General features: G+C 40.0%; 1 protein-coding gene and 1 long non-coding RNA gene across 14 annotated transcripts in view; both read right to left on the bottom strand.

Annotated features, from left to right (window-relative positions):
- Positions 1 to 20,125, bottom strand: part of Ank2 (ankyrin 2) — a 582,948-nt gene that overhangs the window by 260,715 nt on the left and 302,108 nt on the right. The window lies entirely within an intron of this gene.
- Positions 2,209 to 4,748, bottom strand: LOC118585601. The gene is made up of 2 exons (XR_004945212.1): positions 4,692 to 4,748; positions 2,209 to 3,845 (listed from the first exon to the last, which is right to left on the bottom strand). It is a non-coding gene; the product is annotated as an uncharacterized LOC118585601 (long non-coding RNA).

Here is a 20,125-nt window from a genome sequence, read left to right on the forward strand (position 1 = left end):
AGAACAGTGGGCTAATAGACTTTTTCTTCTTTCTGAATTATCTACCCTTGAATACTATCTCCATCATTCACTGCCTGAATCAAAGTATAAAAAGGCAACATGTACAAACCCAGAGGAGAATATAAATAGAACCATGCACGGACAGTAAGAAGTACAAAGTACATAGTTAGACAGGAACCTGAGGCAAAGAGTAAAGATCACATAGTACTTGGCATGGGATGGAAGGAAGACAAACGAAAGTACTTGGCAGACTAGGAGGGAGCAGGCTGGTAAAAAGGGAGGCAGGAAGGTTTAAGAAAATTTTAGTTCTCAACTTGTCGTGTCTGTATTAAAACTTGTTTTGACCAATGCAAGTATTTGGGGTCTTCTTGTTTGTTTGAAGGAGAATTTGATTTTTCTACAGATGAGTATCTTGCTAAGTATAATAACTAAAAGCACATGTTGTCTGCTTCACTTATTCTAACCTATATTCTATTCCTGGTCCTCATCATGTTGATGGGTTCTTCTTCCTTTACTGAGGACAACACTAGAATAATAAAAGGACTTGTGAACAGATACGCTAAAACATAACAGCTCACAATCTGGATATTTGCTGTTTTTCTGTCTGAAGCTAATCACAGGCAATTCTCTCATCACCCAACCTCACTATTAAAATAGCATTACATTAAAAACCAATAAAATTGAAAATGCCATTTTATGTACTTTCTCCAATTTTATGTACAATTCTTCAACACAATTTCAGAGTTCTTGGAATATTTAGTCAAAGCTATAAGAAAAAAGTCAGAAAATCAGGCACAAATCAGAAAAGTTAATAAAAATAAATATCTTGAAACATCAATGCTGAAAGAAGAGAGAGAAATCAATCCGTTTTCATAGAAAATGGAATAAGTATAAAAAAGTCATTGATACTCAAGTATAAAAGCCAATGTAAAGCCCCACAGCTTCAGGACAGCTATTCTAAATATATAGAGCTCACTGAAATGTATAGATGTTGAGTCTGGCTAACCTCACCGCATAGTGTTTGTTTGTTACTTGAAAGTTCTTTGCCACTAAATTATAAATTAGAAAATGAAAACCAATAAAGACTTGCTTGTTTTATGTGAGGAGAATTCCTGAGCAACGTAGGCAATGATCATTGTCAGCCTCAGAATGTTTCCCCCATGTAGGTCATCCCAAGACAAGTGAGGCAAACCCCACACGCCTTTGTGGAAGATCTAACATCCATTTCATCAACCCCCACCAATTAAAGGTGTGACATGACTTCCTGGTTTTCTGCTGTAGCTTCAGATGCAGCAAAGATGCTGTTCTCCAAAGCTGCCACTGGAGGCCAGTCATGCTGCAGTGTGCGTCCCAGCCACACCCTAAATTTTAAAACAAAACAACAGCACCACCCCCACCCACCACCCCCAGACTACAGCAACAAAAACAATACTATTTTAATAATAAATAAGTAAATGTACACAAATCTATCCATAGGTCTTAAATTTCAGCTGGGAAAATATGGAATCTAATTCCAACCTATCAATTAAACATGTCTATCTGTCACAAGGTAACTAAATATGTGTCTTATCTTAATTATAGTGATAGATTTATGGTATATATATCAAAATGTATCGAATTGTCCACTATATTTAATAAAATACACTGAATATTTATGTCAGCTACATCTTATAAAACATTCAAATATAAAAGATTAGTGGGATCCACTAAGGCTTTAACTTTACAATAACTATAGGCTCCTCCATATTGCAGTAAATTCCTTCTGGTCCTCTTAATGCTGGAAATAATTGTTTTGAATCTATAACCAAAGCTCTCCCTTTAGATCCATGACCACATTTTTAATCCTTATTGTGTGGGCACCGTTCTCTAGAGGTAATCTCTTTCCTAATGATCTGGAGTCTTTGTTTCAGAGATGTGTTGATAAGAAAGGTCATTATCTACTTATGAAACCCATGCTTAAGCAAAATAGCACTCCCCAATTTTTAGGAATCTGCTCTTTCTTCTTTTCTTTCTCTCTTTATTTTAAAATGTCAAGCCTCCTCAGTGGGATATGATTTTCAGACATATAAGCAGGGGAAATTTGCTTAATTTAATTTACATTCACTTCAACATGCAACTCAATTTAAATATTTATTCGATGTGTTGGCTGCATGCTCACTAAGAAAATTTATCATCACCAATAAAGAATGAGAAACAAAGCACAGCAAGTAGAGAAAGATCCAAGAAGGTTTATTATTCTTAAAAGCATCCTAACACAAGTTAAGTCCAAGGGAACTGGGAATCGGAAGCAGGTTTTCAAAGAAGGATTATCAGGTTCTTGGTTATCACAGAGTTGATACTCTGCTATAACCCCTACTACCAACAAGAGAAGAATCCAACTCAGTGGATTTTTATTTTACTTTTGTTTTGATTTTTGAGACCAGGTCTTAATGTCTACCAGGTTAGCCTCAAATCTACTATGTAGCTAAAGGATGGCTCTGAGGTTCTAATTCTCCTCCTTCTACCTCTGTGGTGCTGGAATTAGAGGCTCATACCATCACATCCATTCTATGTGGTGCTGGAGAAGGAAGCCAGGGCTTCATGCATGCTGGAAGGGCATTCATTACCCATGGCATTTTATCTCCAGCCCCTTGAGTGAATTTTTAAAGGAAGAGAGGTAGAGTGAAGTCCCTTGCTGTCACCCTGTGAAGAGGTGTTGCATATCTGTAGTAATTCAGACAGAGTGCCTCTGTATCCTTCAGAAAGGCAGTTTTCTAGAGAAGGCAACAGCAGTCTTCTTAAACAAATTTTTGTTCTATTGCTTCTTGAGATAGGGTCTCACTGCATAGAGTAGGCTGGTATTGAACTACGCAAGTTGATCAGGGTGGCCTTGAACTCAAAATGCTCCTGCCTCAGCTTCCTGAATGCTGTGATTACAGATGTGCACCACCACAGCTGGCCCTTATCTGGAGCTTTAAAACACGTGTTAACTTTGTCACACATGGAACAGATTTTCAACGAGCAATTGCTTCGTGTAGAAAAATGAACTTGGAATTAGGAGCAGGCAATGTGGGCATGTGTCTGTGGCTAAAGCAGAAAGTTAATAATCTGAACTATTTTCTGGAACTCCTAATCGACTGCTGTGAAACCTCAAGAGATCAGCTCCTGCATCACTATCCTCACAGGCTCAGATAATGTGCTCACCTCAAACATCTTATATGCCTATAGCAGCCACAAAATCTGAAGAAGTTAAATGACCAACCCAGGGTCAAAAGAACTGAGAAGGAATGCAGCTGGTTTAATCCGGCTCCAGTGCCCGTTGTCTTGGGCTCCTTAAGTCATCTTAGACATCTTGTCTTCTCTTAAGATTTAAAAGCCAAATGTATGTATCTGTACATGAAGTTTTGAGACCAATTTCTTAACCCATTTGTCATGCAATCTATGGGACATCATTGTAGACAGAGAAATCATAACAAAATAATCACTGAACACAGTGAGTAGCCATGTCTTCAGTATCCATGTACTTCACATTTATCTCATTTAATTCTTACAACAAGAGGTAGACAGGATCGTTTCTCTCTTGTATACAACCAAATGATGATATCAAATTAATTTGCCCAGAATTAACATTTAGTCACCGGCAAACAGGGATGAAGGGAACTAAAACACATAATGTAGTGAGTAACTTATTAGAAGTCACACAGCTAATGGGAGGGCGGAGCGGGGGAGGGAATCCAGTCTCCTGCCCGGTGCTTCTCTACTCCAGTGGATATAGGATCAGTCACGGATATAAAGCCAGATTCTGTGTCTGCAGCTCCGGGGTCTGGAACTTGTCACTTCTCAAGCTCCCAGGGGCTGTCAGACTGCTGGTTTGAGAACATTTGAATTAGTGAAGATTTATGTCATTGTTACCCCCAGGTGGCCATGAAGCTTCTTCTCAGTACTACTGTTCATGTTCACACACACCCAGTCCTCAGTCATCCTCACACTATATTACATGTAATAATGTGTTTGCTATTTCATATAGTAGGGCTTGTATTTTGTGGCCAGATGCCATCCTAAATAAACTCAAATATTCTCACCCTGATTTTCATCTTTGCACATCCCCACACCCTGAAAATAACTTTGCATACTCTGACACAATTATAAATCCTTACATCTCACTTGGACTGTCATAAAGCTCACTTAAAATGGCTGAAAAAGAGCATTTTGGAATTTGGTGGCAGCTGTGACTTGTGTTTGAGAGGTGGTGGAAGAGAGCTGGAAACAAGGCCCTGGTAAACAAAACCCTGTGTTTTGTGAAGTTACCCAAGGGTCATTGTCTCTCTGTGTTCCAGTGTCTCATCTAAAGACTGCTATCTAGCTCAGCTGCTGGCACAAACACAGATATTCTTTGACATTAGTTATTGTGGATAAAAAAACAACTTGGGTAGTTTTCCTATAGTATCAACCCATTCTGTTTCTCTGATTTCAAAAGCAGAAGTATGATTATTTGTGTAGATTTACTTTTTAATGGGCATTAAATGTTTCAATTCCTATGAAAATTGTAATTAGATTATGGGTAAGTTTAATAATTGACCAAATTGTGGAATACACAATTTAAAATACAAATCAAGCGGCTGGAACTGTGGCTCAGAGGTTAAGAGCGCTTGTTCTTGCAGAGGTCTGAGGTTTGCTTCCCAGCACCCACCCACAGGAGAGCTTACAAGCACCTGCAATCCCAGGTCCAAGGAATCTGGCACCATCTTCTGGCCTCTGCAGGCACCAGGTATCCACAAAGCGCATATACATTCATGCAAGCAAAAAAAAAACAAAAAAAAACATTCGTATATATAAATAGAAGTCAATTTAAAAAAAAACAGATCATATATCAAAACTCCTAAAGATTATGCCAACCCAACACTTGATCAAAAGATCTGGCTATGCTTGGTTTAATTTTCTAAGTTTGTAAATAAATAGAAGTCAATTTTTTAAAAAGCAGATCATACATCAAAACTCCTAAAGATTGGGCCAACCCAACACTTGATCAAAAGATTTGCTTGGTTTAATTTGTCTGAATTTTTAAACTTAGAGCTCAAGGTAATTTGGAATTATAATTATTTCCCCCTCTTTTTATAGATTTACAAGGACATTAAGGGAGGTCAAATTTCTCAGGTTGGGCTGGCCTCGATATCAATGTGTTGGTAAAGATGACTGATAGGCAGGATTTTTTAAAGCAGCAGGTGCAATCTGTGCTGAAATATCACTGCCAAGATTGGCTTTCCTGATCATCTAGAAGCAATCAGCACTACTGTTATTCAGAGCTTGAGGAGGCAGAAGGGCTCAGAAATCCAATCCTTTTTTTCCCACTCATCTACCTGAAAGTCTTCACTCTGATCACCAATGCAAAATCAGCATCCCTAATAACAGCTCCCAAATTATCTTCAATTATTAAACATCAGAGGAGTGTTCAGTTCCTTCTAGCCATTATTCTATCATTGGCTCAGACTCAAACACCAAACACAGCCAAGCAGGTTACACAAGCATGGGATGTGGGTGATGGTGACTAGGTTGTATGTATGCCATCCCCATCCAAATCAGCTTCAAATCATTATGTTCAAGCCATAAGGCTGGTTGGATGTTATAGTATTTTTACACAGACATTAGAATTTCAAAACTTTTTATAGAAAATCTTCTGATAGTAAATTGGTAACAAACTCAAATTTAAAATATATTTTGAGAAAACTGGAATGTGTTTGTGGTTTGAAGTCTAAGCATTTTTTAATTCCCAGGCTTCCTGGTAAAGGATGCAATTTGAGCAGAGATGCATATATAACAACTCAGTAAAAAGAACAAGCCCCTAAAAGCAAGCTTTTTGTCCTTATGACAGTTACAGTTTTCTCAGGGTTATTGTGAAGAATCTCTTCCAATGAAGCCCTGAAATCTCACCTCCCCCTTTCAAAAGGATAAAATCTGAGGAGGATACCCATTTGGTTACAATCCTTTAAAATTTTCTAACTCAATTTCTCATCCTGCAATAGTATCTTGACATGTTAAAAGGAACCAGATTTTGGAAAGAGTGAGTATTAAAAGTAATAATATATGATATAAAATTGTTGCTCATCAGAGATCTCAGACTTTTATAAATACTACAATCTATAGGAAGAGAAGATTTAAATCAAGCAATCTTGTGACAGGGCCGGGGGAGGGGAGGTGTAGTCAAAGCCATTCTCTTCCTACTAGATGTTTCCAAAGACATTTTGTATGAATGCACCTAGTTCTAATACCATTATCTACTCAAGGGACGGAGATTCTTCATACAGTTGTTATTCTCTGCTTGATTTTGCACAAATGACACAACACTAAATAAAAATTACCACATCATGGTGCATCTCAGAAAAAAATTTAGTGCTTTTTCTTCCTTTCAAAGACAAAACAAATGCTGGGCGGTGGTGGTGCATGCCTTTAATCCCAGCACTTGGGAGGCAGAGCCAGGAGGATCTCTGTGAGTTCGAGGCCAACCTGGTCTACAAAGCAAGGTCCAGGAAAGTCGCAAAACTACACAGAGAAACTCTGTCTTAAAAAAAAGACAAAACAATATGCCCAGTGAATTGAAGATAACATGTGTAGCACTTTCTCATCTACTTTTCAAAATCAATGGAGCTCTCTCTTCAACTATGAATCCCAGCACTTTTGTATTGTAATAACACCTCAGGTTACAGAAGGCTCTGTTGATAGATTTTTTTTCAAAGCAACTTCATGCTTATTATCTCTTTTCAAAGCATTATCTTCTTCATAACGGTAAAGCAGGATAAAATTAGAAGCCATATTTTACAAAACAAGAATATAAAGGTATTTCATACAAGACGGTTATCATATTTTCTTTATTTATTTCCTGAGCTCACATGTGGAGGTCAGAGGGCAGCTTGTGAGAGTTGGTTCTCTACTGTTATCACACAGGTCAGGAATCAAATTCAGGTTTGGCAGCCAGTGCCTTCATAGACTGAGCCATCTCACCTCTCTGAGAGTCTAAAGTTTTCTTTTCTAGCATCCCTAAGTTTTGGAATAATACAAAATGGAACAACATATTAACAATTAAAATCAGTACGGAGTCACGACAGATTTCATAAGATCATGAAATGTTGACCGTTCTTCCCAGTAAGGAGGTGCTATTTTCCACCAGATGAGTTTGGGGTGGATCTATGACTTCTGTTGGTTGGCAGATTGCAGGATTTCTAGAAACTGCCTCTGAGAATGCTGCCCTGAACCCCACATAAAGCAAAGCCAGCTGAGCCCACAGGAGAATGAGAAAAGATGATCGGTCATGGTTTCAAACCATTGAGGTATCTGTTGTGCTTTGGGAATTAAATGGAGCAGAGTAGCCTAGGCACAGGATAAAAATAACCAAAGCTCACCGGCTTCCCTGAACCTTCTTACTCATCTGAAGGCATGATACTCATGTTTCTGTGTGTCAGATGTGGTCCTTGCAGAAGCAAGGCCAAGGCCACCGCTACAAATCAGGGGCAGCTTCCTCACCTCAGGTCATTTGACTTCTGCGCCGCTTGTTTTGAAAACACATTATGTTCTTTTCTAAATTGTATTTCATGAAATGATTAAGATACCAAAATACTCAATTTTTGTCATGTAAAGTTCATTAAAATGGAACTACAAATAATGAGATACAATCCAGCCTAGCTTTGGAGGTGCAGGCATTAACAGCACCACACAAAGCTCCACTTGATGTAAGTTGCTACTCCCACTTTAAATGTGTGTTTGAAGGGCCTGGGTAGATTGCTCAGCCATTAAAAGCACTGGCTGCTCTTTTCCCTAGTTCCATTCCCAGCATCCATTCGGTGGCTCACAACCATCTGCAACGCCAGTTCCAGAGGATCGGATGCCCTCTTCTCAACTCCGAAGGCAACAGGCATACACCCATTGCACAGGCAAAACATCCCCACACTCATTTATTTTTTTTTTAATTAAAAATAAGCAAATAAGCCGGGCGGTGGTGGCACACGCCTGTAATCCCAGCACTCGGGAGGCAGAGGCAGGTGGATCTCTGTGAGTTCAAGGCCAGCCTGGTCTACAAAGCGAGTTTCAGAACAGCCCACAAAATAAACCTCCCTTTTAACTATGTGGAGTGGCCTTAATAATTTCACCAATAAGCCTCCAAAGCTACAGAGAAACCCTGTCTCGAAAAACAAAACCAAAAAGGAAATAAAATTATGCTTGAAGAATCAAAGTGAAAGCAATGTTTCATTCACGTGAACATGTATCTTCTAGAGTATTTGTGCAACCAGCCAAGCTGTCAATCATTACTCCTAAGTGAATTGTGAGGGCGACCAGCCCCTAAGGAAAAGCCTTCAGAGCAGCCAGAACGGCACCTGTGAACATTCCCAGGGGTGCCTCTCCGGGCTCCCTCAGAGCCCCAGAGCCTGCGGTTCCCATGGCACTGGCTCCCCATTATAATCAAGGGAGTATCTCCTCGTAATTCATTAGTGAGCAGCACTCCTGAGTCTGCTTCAGGTATCTAACAGAAAGCATCCCATGCTCTTCGAGGAAATTTAGAAACATGGAGTCTTCAAAAGGAGAACCAATGGATTCAGCATGCAACCTGTCTTTTGAGGTTCAGAGGTTAAAGAAACACCTTAACAATACGTCTAAAACCTAGCATTTGGGGCCATAGAGACGGCCGGCTCAGCAGGAACAGACAGGTGCTTGCAACCCAATCCTGACACCGAGATTCCATCCTTGGACCCGTAGTGGAGAAATAACTCCTCCAAGTTGTCCTTAGACCTCAATCTGTATGATGCAGTACCCATACCCCCTACAAACAATGAATAAATGTAATAAAGTTATAAATGAAAGTCTAGACTTTATCTGTAATCCAGCCATAACACAAGGCAACAAAGTGAGTTGATTTTAAGCTGTGATAACAGCCATATAAAATGCATGAATTCTCCCAAAAGGTCATACGAGTCTGAAGTGCATACGGTCACTAAAGTTCTTTATTCTAGAACTCTGGAACCCAGGAAGGCAAGAAATCCTTACCACTTCCTAATAATTTTCAAAAAGTAAACAATTATTAAATGACATTGCTAGAATGTGGAGACTGTGATTTTTATCTCAAAACCTAAAGAGAAAACTGCCCCGTAACTTCTGTTTACAAGCACTGAGAAAACAGATAATCCATTCCCTTGGTTGTTAGTCATTTTCCCTTCTTAAGTGAGTGGCAAACAGCAACAGAATGAAATGATAATTTAACATACTGGAACACAGTCTCCAATGTCTGGGGAATAAAGTAACTCAACTGAAAAGGGAGAATTGTGCATCTAAAAGATTTCTCCTTCCCTTGCAACTTGACGCTTTGGTTCCAATTTCCTTCCTACCCTGACTCCCTATATTTTTCCAGGATCTTCAGGTGGTTCTTGTTCGTTTTTGTTGTTGTCTAAAACATTTTGACAAGGATTACAAACCCCAGAACCTCTCAAAAATCTTTGGCCTTGTCATGTGCTATTCTCTGTTGAGAATGACCTTTCCTCCTTGCTTTTCCTGAACTCCCACCCCAGTCCTTTACACCCTATTCGATATCATTATCTTATAAATGCAATCACTCACAGTGCTGACCGAGCTGCACCTCATTACAACAGCACCTATCACAATTAGTGATGACTTATGGCACATTTATCTGTGCATATTCCAGTACAACCTCCTGCCACACCCTCCTCCTCCTCTTCCCTTCTCCCTCTACTGCATCCTTCCCCTCCTTCTGTTCTCAGTAGGTAATCCCCAGCCTCAGATTTATAGTCCTCCTGCCTCCCCCTTAGAAGTGCTGGATTACAGGAATTCACCAACACACCCAGCTCAACGCAAAGCTCTTGAAGTTAAGGGCTGCACCCTGCTTCAGTCACCTCTGTCTCTCCTCAACAGTACTCCTCTGACTTCATCCCAGGCCACCTTGTTCTCCCAGATCCCAGAATTGCTGGCCTTCTTGCACCTCACTCACAGGCCTGGCAGTTTCCTTTGAGGGAACTCAGAGCTTGTCAGTCCTCAACCAGGACTCCCTCCTGTTTACCAGCCTCGAATCAAATATCAATTACTTGAGGAGGCTTCCCTGACTATCCTAGTTTACACAGCCACTCAAGATCTCTCCCTCTCTTTTTGCCCTTTATTTTCTACACACACACACACACACACACACACACACACACACACACACACACAGAGTTGACATCTGTCAACTAAATAAAGGCATCTTTGAATATTTTTTAATCCAGATCCCTCTAGAAATACATTAATAAAGCTGTGGGCTCAAATAGGAATAGATTGGAGCTCCTGATTTGATGACTTACGCATCTTAATATCTGCCTATTCTTGTCATTTTACCCCACACATAAGCTAATGACCGTATCCCCAAATGAAAACCCAACCAGGATGATCTGTTGTTTCGGCCACCTTGGTAACTCTCACATCACTTGCATCAGTGGTTATTTTTATAGATTGTGTAAATAACAAATCTAAACTAATGATCCTTTCCAGGGTCCAGATGGGCACTATTCATCACTGTGAGTAATGAAAAGAACATTACACAATGTAAGCTCTCACTCACCTAACCTTGACCCTTCAAAGAATTTTTAGGCTAGTGATGTAAACAAGGAGATTCATATTCTTCATCTAATATGAATGACTAATAATTAATACCTACTCCAACTTTGTCAAAAAGTCACTGAGAGACCCAAGTGCCATAGGGCTTAAACGTACTTGTAAACATAGTAAGAGTGTAGTTACTGTTTTTTCTTTACTTTTAAAAAATATTCAATGTATTTATGTACATGTGCATGTACACAAACACACATGCATCGAATGTGGAGATCAGAGGAAAACTTGCAGGAGCTGGCTCTTTCTGCTACCACGTGGGTTCTGGGGACTGATTTCAAGTCGTCAGGAAGGATCACAAGTGTTTTTACCCATTGAGCCATCTCACAGCCCCATGGTTAGTCTACAACACGGGAATGTAAATTAGCATCACAGAACGTATACAAGTTATGATCTTTATAACGAGGTGCAAATATATGTTCGTGGAAAAACGATCATCTCAATTTGCAGACTCTTTGAGCAACCACAGAAATAGATTTTTAGCTCTTTGCTGAAAAAAGCATCACCAGAGGGGAACAGGGAAACAACTTCTTTAAATTTCAGACAACCAAAAGAATCTCCTTAATCATCAAAATGAGATTCTACTTGGCAGCAAAACATCTCTGCGTATACAGCAATATTTCTAAATTTATCCCATTGTGGATTTGATACTTTTCAGTTTCTTTCTTTTTTTTTTTAAATGACTGCATTTCCAACACCATCACCCAAGGATAATTTTCATTTTTGTCTGAATACAATAGTCACAGTGAGTCTACTCCCATGGTGAAGGAAGTCAGATGTCCACCAAAGCTCCACATTGCCTCTCACAGAGAAGTATTGTTTGTGGCGTTTCCGATGAAAGACCTCATTTTCTAGCCCTTCTGCATTGGACTTGACCACACATGGGAGTTGAGGACATAAGGAGAAGGTACATCTCTTTCAGGCGTGGTGTGTTGAAGCGTCCTCTCTCTGTAGTCTTACTTCCTCAGCTAGCCTCCTGGATGCCAACTGCTAAGAAGATCACTGAAGCCAAATGTTTGTGGAAAGCAGTATGCTATCAACCCATCTCTAAACAAGCCAATATAAACTTGTCTCCACAGACAATTAGCTACGAAAGAAGATACAAGAGTTGTTCATCTCCTCCACCACCATCAACAAAATTAATCATAATCTTTTGTGCTAAGCCATGAAATTCCAGCCCTATGTGTTATAGCAGCCATAAACCACTCTTGTATCACCTAAACCTTACAAAAACAAACAAAAACAAAAAACTCAGCATTCTTTAGACAGACATTCTTAGAGAAAATAAATAGCCTAAGTGAATTAATTCAAAATACCAGATATTTAAAATCAAGTGTTGTAAATATATTATCACTGACTAGCTTCTGGTGCTGGTTAGTTTTATGTCAACTTGGTACAAGTTAGAATCATTTGGAAGAGAGAATGTCAGTTGAGAAAATGCCCCCACTAGATTACTACCAGAGGTTGGTTCCTCTCTTACATGTTTCCGAAGTGTTAGAAACTTAATCACCAGTGCAGCCAGGTTGGGAGGTGGAGCCTAATGGGAGGCAACTAGGCCATTAAAGCTGTGCTCTCAGGGACGGATTAAAGTGACTACTGTGGGAGTGAGTCATCACAACACAGTCTCAGAGGCCACACAGATATGTGGTACAGTATAAGTCCTTAAAATTCCATCCTGGTTAGTAAGAACTGACTGGGCCAGAATCGAGCATTAAAGGCATCAGAGCAGCCACTGACTCTCCCCGTTTAATAAACTGTTGCCTATTTTCATCTTTGGTTGGGTTTGGTTGCTTTTGTTTTAACGGATTTGCATATTTGTGACGGGCCAAGGAGAAAATCTGCAAGGAGAGGTGATAAGGTGCAAATGAAACGGTCCAGACCAGATTATGTCCAGTATGGACCCGTGATTTAGACAAATGAGAAGGAAAGCCAGTATGCACTAAAGAAAAGAAGGAATAAGTGCAGAGCTGAGTCCAGTGGTGGACATTTATAAGCCTAACACTCAGGAGGTGAAGCAGAATTGAGATGTGGAGATCATTCTGGGCTACTTTCCACCCTGAGTCAAAAACCTTCACTGACATGGTTGTGTCATAAGGTGAATGGTAACAAAACAAGACACCTAGGTCATGATCTTGTTCAAGCACCTTCAAGTCTATAAAAGGAAAACCAGACTGAGAAAGGTGAGTACAATTTAAGGATGTACAAAGCAGGAGTTCAAAAACAATGGGAAAGAAATTCTGAGTGGCCGCAGGGCAGCTTTCCAGCACATGAGCAGAAATGAGGAGGTCTAAAACACTGAACATTCACAGTTCAGGGCTTCAGACACAGAGTGAACACTCACGAGGGAACAGGGACAACAGTCAAGCCCTGATTGAGCTAGTAAACATCAGGGCCAGTAGAGTGTATCTGCAATGGGTGTGGACTCAGGCTTAGGAGATTACAAGGAGGTGGTCAGCCAGGCTGAAAAGACATTTTTCCTCTCACTACCTGAGTGTGTGGACCAGGAGATGAAGAGCATTATTAGCCCAAAAGGTAATAGGTAGGGCGCTGACATACATGTTCAGTTTCCTTGTGTTTACTAAGAAGGAGCAAGGCAATTTCTCTGTGTTCCTACTGGCACACCCTTCCTTCTGCTAGACAAAGGGTTAAATGGTGTAGTCTGCAACTGTGCATTTTGAGGCAATCCTATACAGCCCTCTGATGTGGACATTACAAATCCTATTTATAAACAAAGTAAGGGTTTAAGAAGAAAGTAACTCTATTAGTTTGTGCTATTTTTACTCGAATCCAGAGCTGGACATGATGACACACACCTGTGATCCTAGCACTTACAATGTGGAGGCAGGAGGATCAGGAATTCAAGGGCAGCCTGGAGCTAAATGAGACTGTGTCTCCAAGAGGGACAAAGGAATGGAAAAGAAAAATCAAGAGTAGAGAGAGACAGTGACTCAGGACCAATGGGCAGAATTGATGAGTTAGGTATGTAGAGAACACGTCACGTAATGCTGGCACATAGTAATTGTTGCCTTCTTCTCTCCACTAGATTATAAGTAGATTGGGATCCACTTCCTAGTGTTACCCAGCCATTGAACCTATGAATCTGGCCTCATCTTTATCCCTCAATCTACAGTAGTTGACTTTATTTCCAAACTATTTCTTGAATCCTTCATTTCCTCATTTTTAAAGAAACCCTGTCTAATGCCTAATACAGGACTCCAGCCTCAATACTACAAAGCTCTCAGAGTGATTTTTGCAAACTACAAATATTACCTTTACTCACTTTTTTATAATTTTTTTTTTTTAACTGACTGCTCTTCCAGAGGTCTTGAGTTCAATTCCCAGCAACCACATGGTGGCTCACAACCATCTGTAATGAGATCTGATGCCCTCTTCTGTATACATAATACATAAATAAATCTTTTTTAAAAAAATTTTTAACTAAATGAATTTGTGTGTGTGTGTGTGTGTGTGTGTGTGTGTGTGTGTGTGTGTGTGTGTGTCACATAGGTGCCAGTGGAGACCTCAAGAAGCTAACTGATGTGGGTACTGGGACCCAAACTTGAGTCCTCTGAAGAGACAATACCCACTCTTAGGCTCTCAGCCATGTCTCCAGCCCCCATTTCTCCCTCTCTTGATCAAAATTCCACTCCCTGCAGGATGATGTAGCTCCATTTCTAAGGCTTTCAAAACACAGAAAGCCCACCAACTTTTCTTTCTTTGCTCATGAAGCTTCAGAAAAACAAAACTCATAAAATGTTCTCATACAGAGAACCAGGAAAGATTCAATCAGTGATGTAGCATAAAAATCAAAGCAGTATCAATTGTACTTCCTCCTTCCAAAGATTAATGCTGTTCTAGAGACTCCATAACAGAACCGTTTGGGAACAGATGGCAACATGACCTCAGGCTTGAATATTTTTGTGTGAATGGGGAAAAAGGTTTAGTCTCTAGAAAGTTAATAAACTTTTTGAGGTTAAAATAAAGTAGAACTAACTCTATGAGGCTTCGGCTTCATTTTGGAAAATCGTGATGTGTGTACCTCTGACAGAGTGTGCTTTTGAGCTAAGCCACAGCTTCACCTGGCCTGGCTACCCCAGACACCAGGGCCACTAGTTACCAGCAGCACCAAATCTGCCAAAAGACCAACATGAAGACTAATCCCTGGCAGCTCTGCCTTCTGGAGGTGCTGCTCCTGCCAATGGTATCACAGCTTGTTAGCTCAATATGCCACCTGCACATGGGCTCGATTTGGTAGCGATAATGGAGAGCACCATTCCAGTCCTATTTAGATCAATCGAGATGCATTTGAAAAGGAAAAGGAATCACATGAAAGCTGTGGACATAACCAACTAGCAATAAATATTTTTCAATTTTCGTTTACTAACCATGTATTACATTCGTTAAAGGAGACAACTGGCTAGAGTTATGATTCCTATTTTAAAGATCTAGACTGATGTCAGTTGAGTTTTCCAAGTGCACCAATATAAGGTGGTCTTCATATGTTTATCTTCACATTTCATATATGTATTTCAGAAGCAGAGGCAGAAACACATATAACCATTCTGGGTTGTGGATGCTTGATATGAAGGCTTTTGCAGACACAGTGTTTGAAAATTGGATTTGGACCACCATCCTGTGAAATAGCATCATGACCAACTACTGGCTTTGATTCATTAGCCAGTTGTAAAATGTAAACAACACTTTCACCGAAGCAAAGTAGAATACATACAGCCTTACTGGGCATCAGCTTGAACTCAACAACTAACTCTATTAGTTTAAGGAACAAACATTTGTGGAGATACAGAAAACTCACAAAAGCAGTTTCTCTTCCTGCCCTTGCTAATTGGATCTAAGTTTTTGGTGGATTTTGGTCAATAGGCCTAGGCAAGAACTGAAGGGATATTAAGGTCCATTTTGTCTGTTCACTTGGTCTATGCCTAAATCCTCTTAAATAACTCAGGTTTTTAAGAATGTTCCTTTAAAATCTTTACATATTTATAAATCTATTTTGAGCCATATAGAAAGCTATAAAGAAAATACTTTAAATCATCTATAATTCAGTAGTCCAGATATGATCACAGAGTAGTGTTTTGAATAAGAATGGCCTCCATAGACTCATGTGCTTGGCCCATGGGGACTGGCACTATAAGGAGGTGTGTCCTTGTTGGAGTAGGGGTGTCCTTGTTGGAGTAGGGGTGTCCTTGTTGGAGTAGGTGTGTCCTTGTTGGAGTAGGGGTGTCCTTGTTGGAGGAAGGGAGGTGTCACTGTGTCACTGTGGAGATTGGCTTTGAGGTCTTATATGCTCAAGTTAGGCCTGGGTGGCAGTCTCCTTCTGTTACCTGTAGACCAAGATGTAGAACTCTCAGCTCCTTCTCCAGCACCATGTCTGCATACTGCCATGCTTCCTGTCATGACAATAATGGACTAAACCTATGAAACTGTAAGCCAGCCCCAATTAAATGTTTTTTTTTTTTCCTTTATAAGAGTTGATGTGGTCATGGTGTCTATTCACAGCAATAAAACCCTAACTAAGATACTATTATGTTTTGTTTTGTTTTGTTTTTCTGGAGACAAGATCTCTGTCTATAGCCTAGGCTGTCATTGAACTTGTGGCAATCCTTCTGTCTTCAGTGCTTGAACTACAAGCATGAACCACCTGGCACCATTGTTAATGTTTATGTTTTTATCCAATGCTCATGTAGCTGCTGCTTTCATCATTGTCAAAATTCACCATTTAATATCCTATTTTCTCATATGGCAAAACATATTCCTGTGTAAATTTTCCTATATTAACTGGCTACATTTTCCTCTCCTATGGATATCCTAGAATATGTTTGCCCATAACCCACCAAGGAAATAGAGATTTTGACAAAGAACAAATAGAAATGTTGGAAAGGAAAAAAAAATTAATCAAATAACAAACATTTCTGTTTGTAGATGTTTGCTATGTATTGTTAAACAACATAGCACTAATCATATACAGAAATAAATCCCTTATTCTTAGTTCTTATTATTTCCTTAAGACAAATGCCTAGAGATAAGGAATTACTGAGTAACAATATTCAGATTCTCTGACTTCTACTAAAATATTTTCTAGTCAAAAAGTATAAAAGCATTATTCTCTATATTGAATATCTTTATATTTTTAAATTGGTAATTAAAAAATACCTAAGTATCTTGAAACATTTTATTTTTAAAAATGTCCAGACAATGAGACTTGATTGTCATTGTCCCTTGACAAATCACTGTATGACTGATTGTTACTGATGTACAACAAAAACTAAGACATTACAAACACTGTTTGATGAAAAATTTTTTAAAAATGGTAAGATGATACAGAACATGAAGGTAATGTATTCCAAATTTTTCAAACTAAATATTAAACTTCATAGTTACATATATATATATATACAAATATGTATAAATTCTCTCCACAGGAATGTGAAGTCCTTAGCTCCAGTTGCAAACTCCAGTAATAAACTGAGTAATAAAAACTTACTGGAAAACAACAAGTTTCCCAAGGTAAAAAGTTGCTGGTGGGAACAATATGGATACCTCCCAAAGTCTTACAATGGGACAACTTTGTCATGAAAAGCCAGGTACATCAGTTATTTTTGTTTTATTCCTCATATTTCTCATGCCATATGGCGGCAGTAACCCAAATCTTTTGTGTACCAAAATGTTGAAACTGCTGGTACTTTCCCCCAGCTACTATGCCCTCAACTGCTCTCAGTAGATTATGGTTTTCCCTGACGACCTCCAATTTACTTTTCTTTCTCTTCTCAGGCTGAACAGATACTACAAACCACTTGTGGAATTTTCAATGGCAAATTATTGGAAATAACCAGCTGGCATCCAAGGTAGCACATACTTTGCCATTGTCAAACAAAATAAGTCACACAGGTTTCGAGCGTGCTGAGTACGGGTAGGCTGGGCACCAGGGAACAGAGTGTTTGCATGCGCTATAGCAGGACTGATGCTCTCAAAAGGCTCCCTCACTTCTTCCCCTTCTTGCCTCCATTCCTATCTGTTTCTAAGGAAAAACTTCCTGGCAATGTAACCAGATCTATCCATGGAAGCAGGGGAGTGAGAAGCTTTAAAAAATGTGATAGTAGCAAAGAACACTATTCTCCCTGCTGTGGCCCAGTTCTGGCAGCAAGTCTTCCACGGAGAACCCAGGGAGTCATACTCATGATTCCATCTAAAGCCAGGCTCCACCTGAACTGCCTAAGTGGTCCAGGTGTACCACTTTTCCCTAGCTTCACTATTCAGATGTGTCTATGCCTGTATGCTTTGGCATTCTTCAGCAGAGATCCAAAGTGTAGATATTCTCAGTAGCAATAAGAGTAGGTGGAGTTTGTTTTTGTTGTTGTTGAGGGTGGTGGTGGTGGTGGTTATTGTTTGGATTGGTTTTGGTTTGGGGTTTTTTGTTTGGTTACTTGATTGGTTGTTTTGTTTGTTTGTTTGTTTGTTTGTTGTTTTGGTTTTTCAAGACAGGGTTTCTTTGTGTAGCTTTGGCTGTCTTGTCATGGAACTAGCTCTGTAGACCAGGCTGACCTCAAAGTCACAAAGAACTGCCTGCTTCTGCTTCCCTAGTTCTGGGACTAAAGATGTGGTCCACCACCTCCAGCTAGTTTTGTTTGTTTATTTGCTTGTTTGCTTGTTTTTCTTATGTGTATGGGTATTTTGTCTATATGTATGTATGTGCACCGTGTTCATGCAGCCTGAAGAAGCCAGAAAAGGACATTGGATTCCCTGGAACTGGAGTTAGAGACAGTGGTGAGCTTCATAGAACTTCCCTATGAGTTTTGAGAATCAAACCTGGGTCCTCTGAAAGAGCAGCAAGTGCTCTGGAATGATAAGCCATCTTTCCAGCTCTGTAAGAGCGTCTTCATTCATGAATTTACAGAAAAATAAACCAAGCAACCATTTGGACAGTGAGCACTGCACACAACTCTGAGAACTTAGAGAGAGCCCCAGTGACATGGAGGCAGAGGACAAGTGGACTCACTAGCAGCACAAGATGGTAACAAATTGTACCATGAAAAAGGAGTATAGAGACTAATGTAAAATTAAAGCACCGTAATGGCTCTAAAGATGCAACTGAGATGCTGAAAAAGTGGGCTGGGGACAGTTTTTTTACACTCTGGCTGAGCATCATAGATATGGCTAGAGCCTAAGAGTGCCATAGCCTGCCTCTGATGTACACATCCCAGCTCCTACCCTCACCTCTAAGAAAGGAAATCTCAGAGTCCTTCCAACTTTGAGAATAACACTCACTGTATTTGGGTATCAAAAAGATCAACTTGCCAAGAAGAGAGCAGACTGGCATCTGAACACTCTAGAGTTCATTTGGAAGAGTTGCCACAGAAATCCAATGCCAATGCTGCCTCGGTGTGCCTGGTATGGGTCTCTGACTCATTCCTCTGTGTTGGAGATACTCTAGGAAGGGGTCTGGCTTGAATATGTGTCCTAGCTTCTTTTCCTGTGGTGATGAAATACCCTGAAAAAAACAACCTGAGGGAAAAGGATTTATTTTAGCTCACATTTCAAGACTCATCATGACACTGAAGTCAAAGCAATGGGAGAAGCAGCTAGTCACATCTCATCTACATTCCAGAAACAGAAAAGAATACTTGCTTACCTGGAGACTGCTTTTTCTATTCTATAAAACCAAGAGTCCAGAACCAAAGAGATGGTCCCACCCACGATTAAGATGGCTCTTCCCACATCTAGTAACAAAGTCCCCTCTAGGCAGATCCAGAAGCCCATCTCTCCAGGGGATTCTGGATTCTGTCAAGTTGACGAATGGCACTATCCATCAGTCCATATAAAGACTGTTACAAATGCCATATTTCATCAACTCCTTCACATCCTGAGTCACCCCTGAGTTCTCATGAGGCCAGAATTCCACTCTTCTTGTGTCAGCAAAACTCAGGGAAAGAAACAAACAACTGTGGGGAGGGGTAACTGAAAGGTCCACTCCAGGTAATTTCCTGTCTCTAATTTCTCTGGCCTTAGAACAGCACTCTTATCCAACATGAGGGCAAGGTGTGTGCCTACTATCTAACTCAGATTAGCAAGATACTAATTATTAGTTAGCAAATAAAAGGTAGCAATGATCCTGATAGGATTGAGTGTGGCGAGTAGATATTCTAGTTTCATTAGGTTGCTGTGATGAAACACTCTAATCAAAGGCAGTTTGGGGAGGAAAGGCTTTATTTATTTTATGCTTGCAGATTACAATCTATCCTTGAGAGGAGTCAGAGCAGGAAATCAAGGCAGGGACCTGAAGACAGGATTACGGAGGAATGCAGCTTGCTGGTTGGCTCTTTGGCTTATGCTTATCTAGCTTTTGTATACAGCCTAGGACACCCTACTCAGGAAATGGTGCTACCTACAGTGGGCTGGGCCCTCCAACATCAATTAAAACAATCTGATCAAGGCAATCCCTCAAAGACATGCCCACAGACCAACCTGATAAAGACAAATATTCAATGAGGACTCCGTT

This window comes from Onychomys torridus, chromosome 6 (genome assembly GCF_903995425.1).
Source record: "Onychomys torridus chromosome 6, mOncTor1.1, whole genome shotgun sequence".
NCBI lineage: Eukaryota > Metazoa > Chordata > Mammalia > Rodentia > Cricetidae > Onychomys > Onychomys torridus.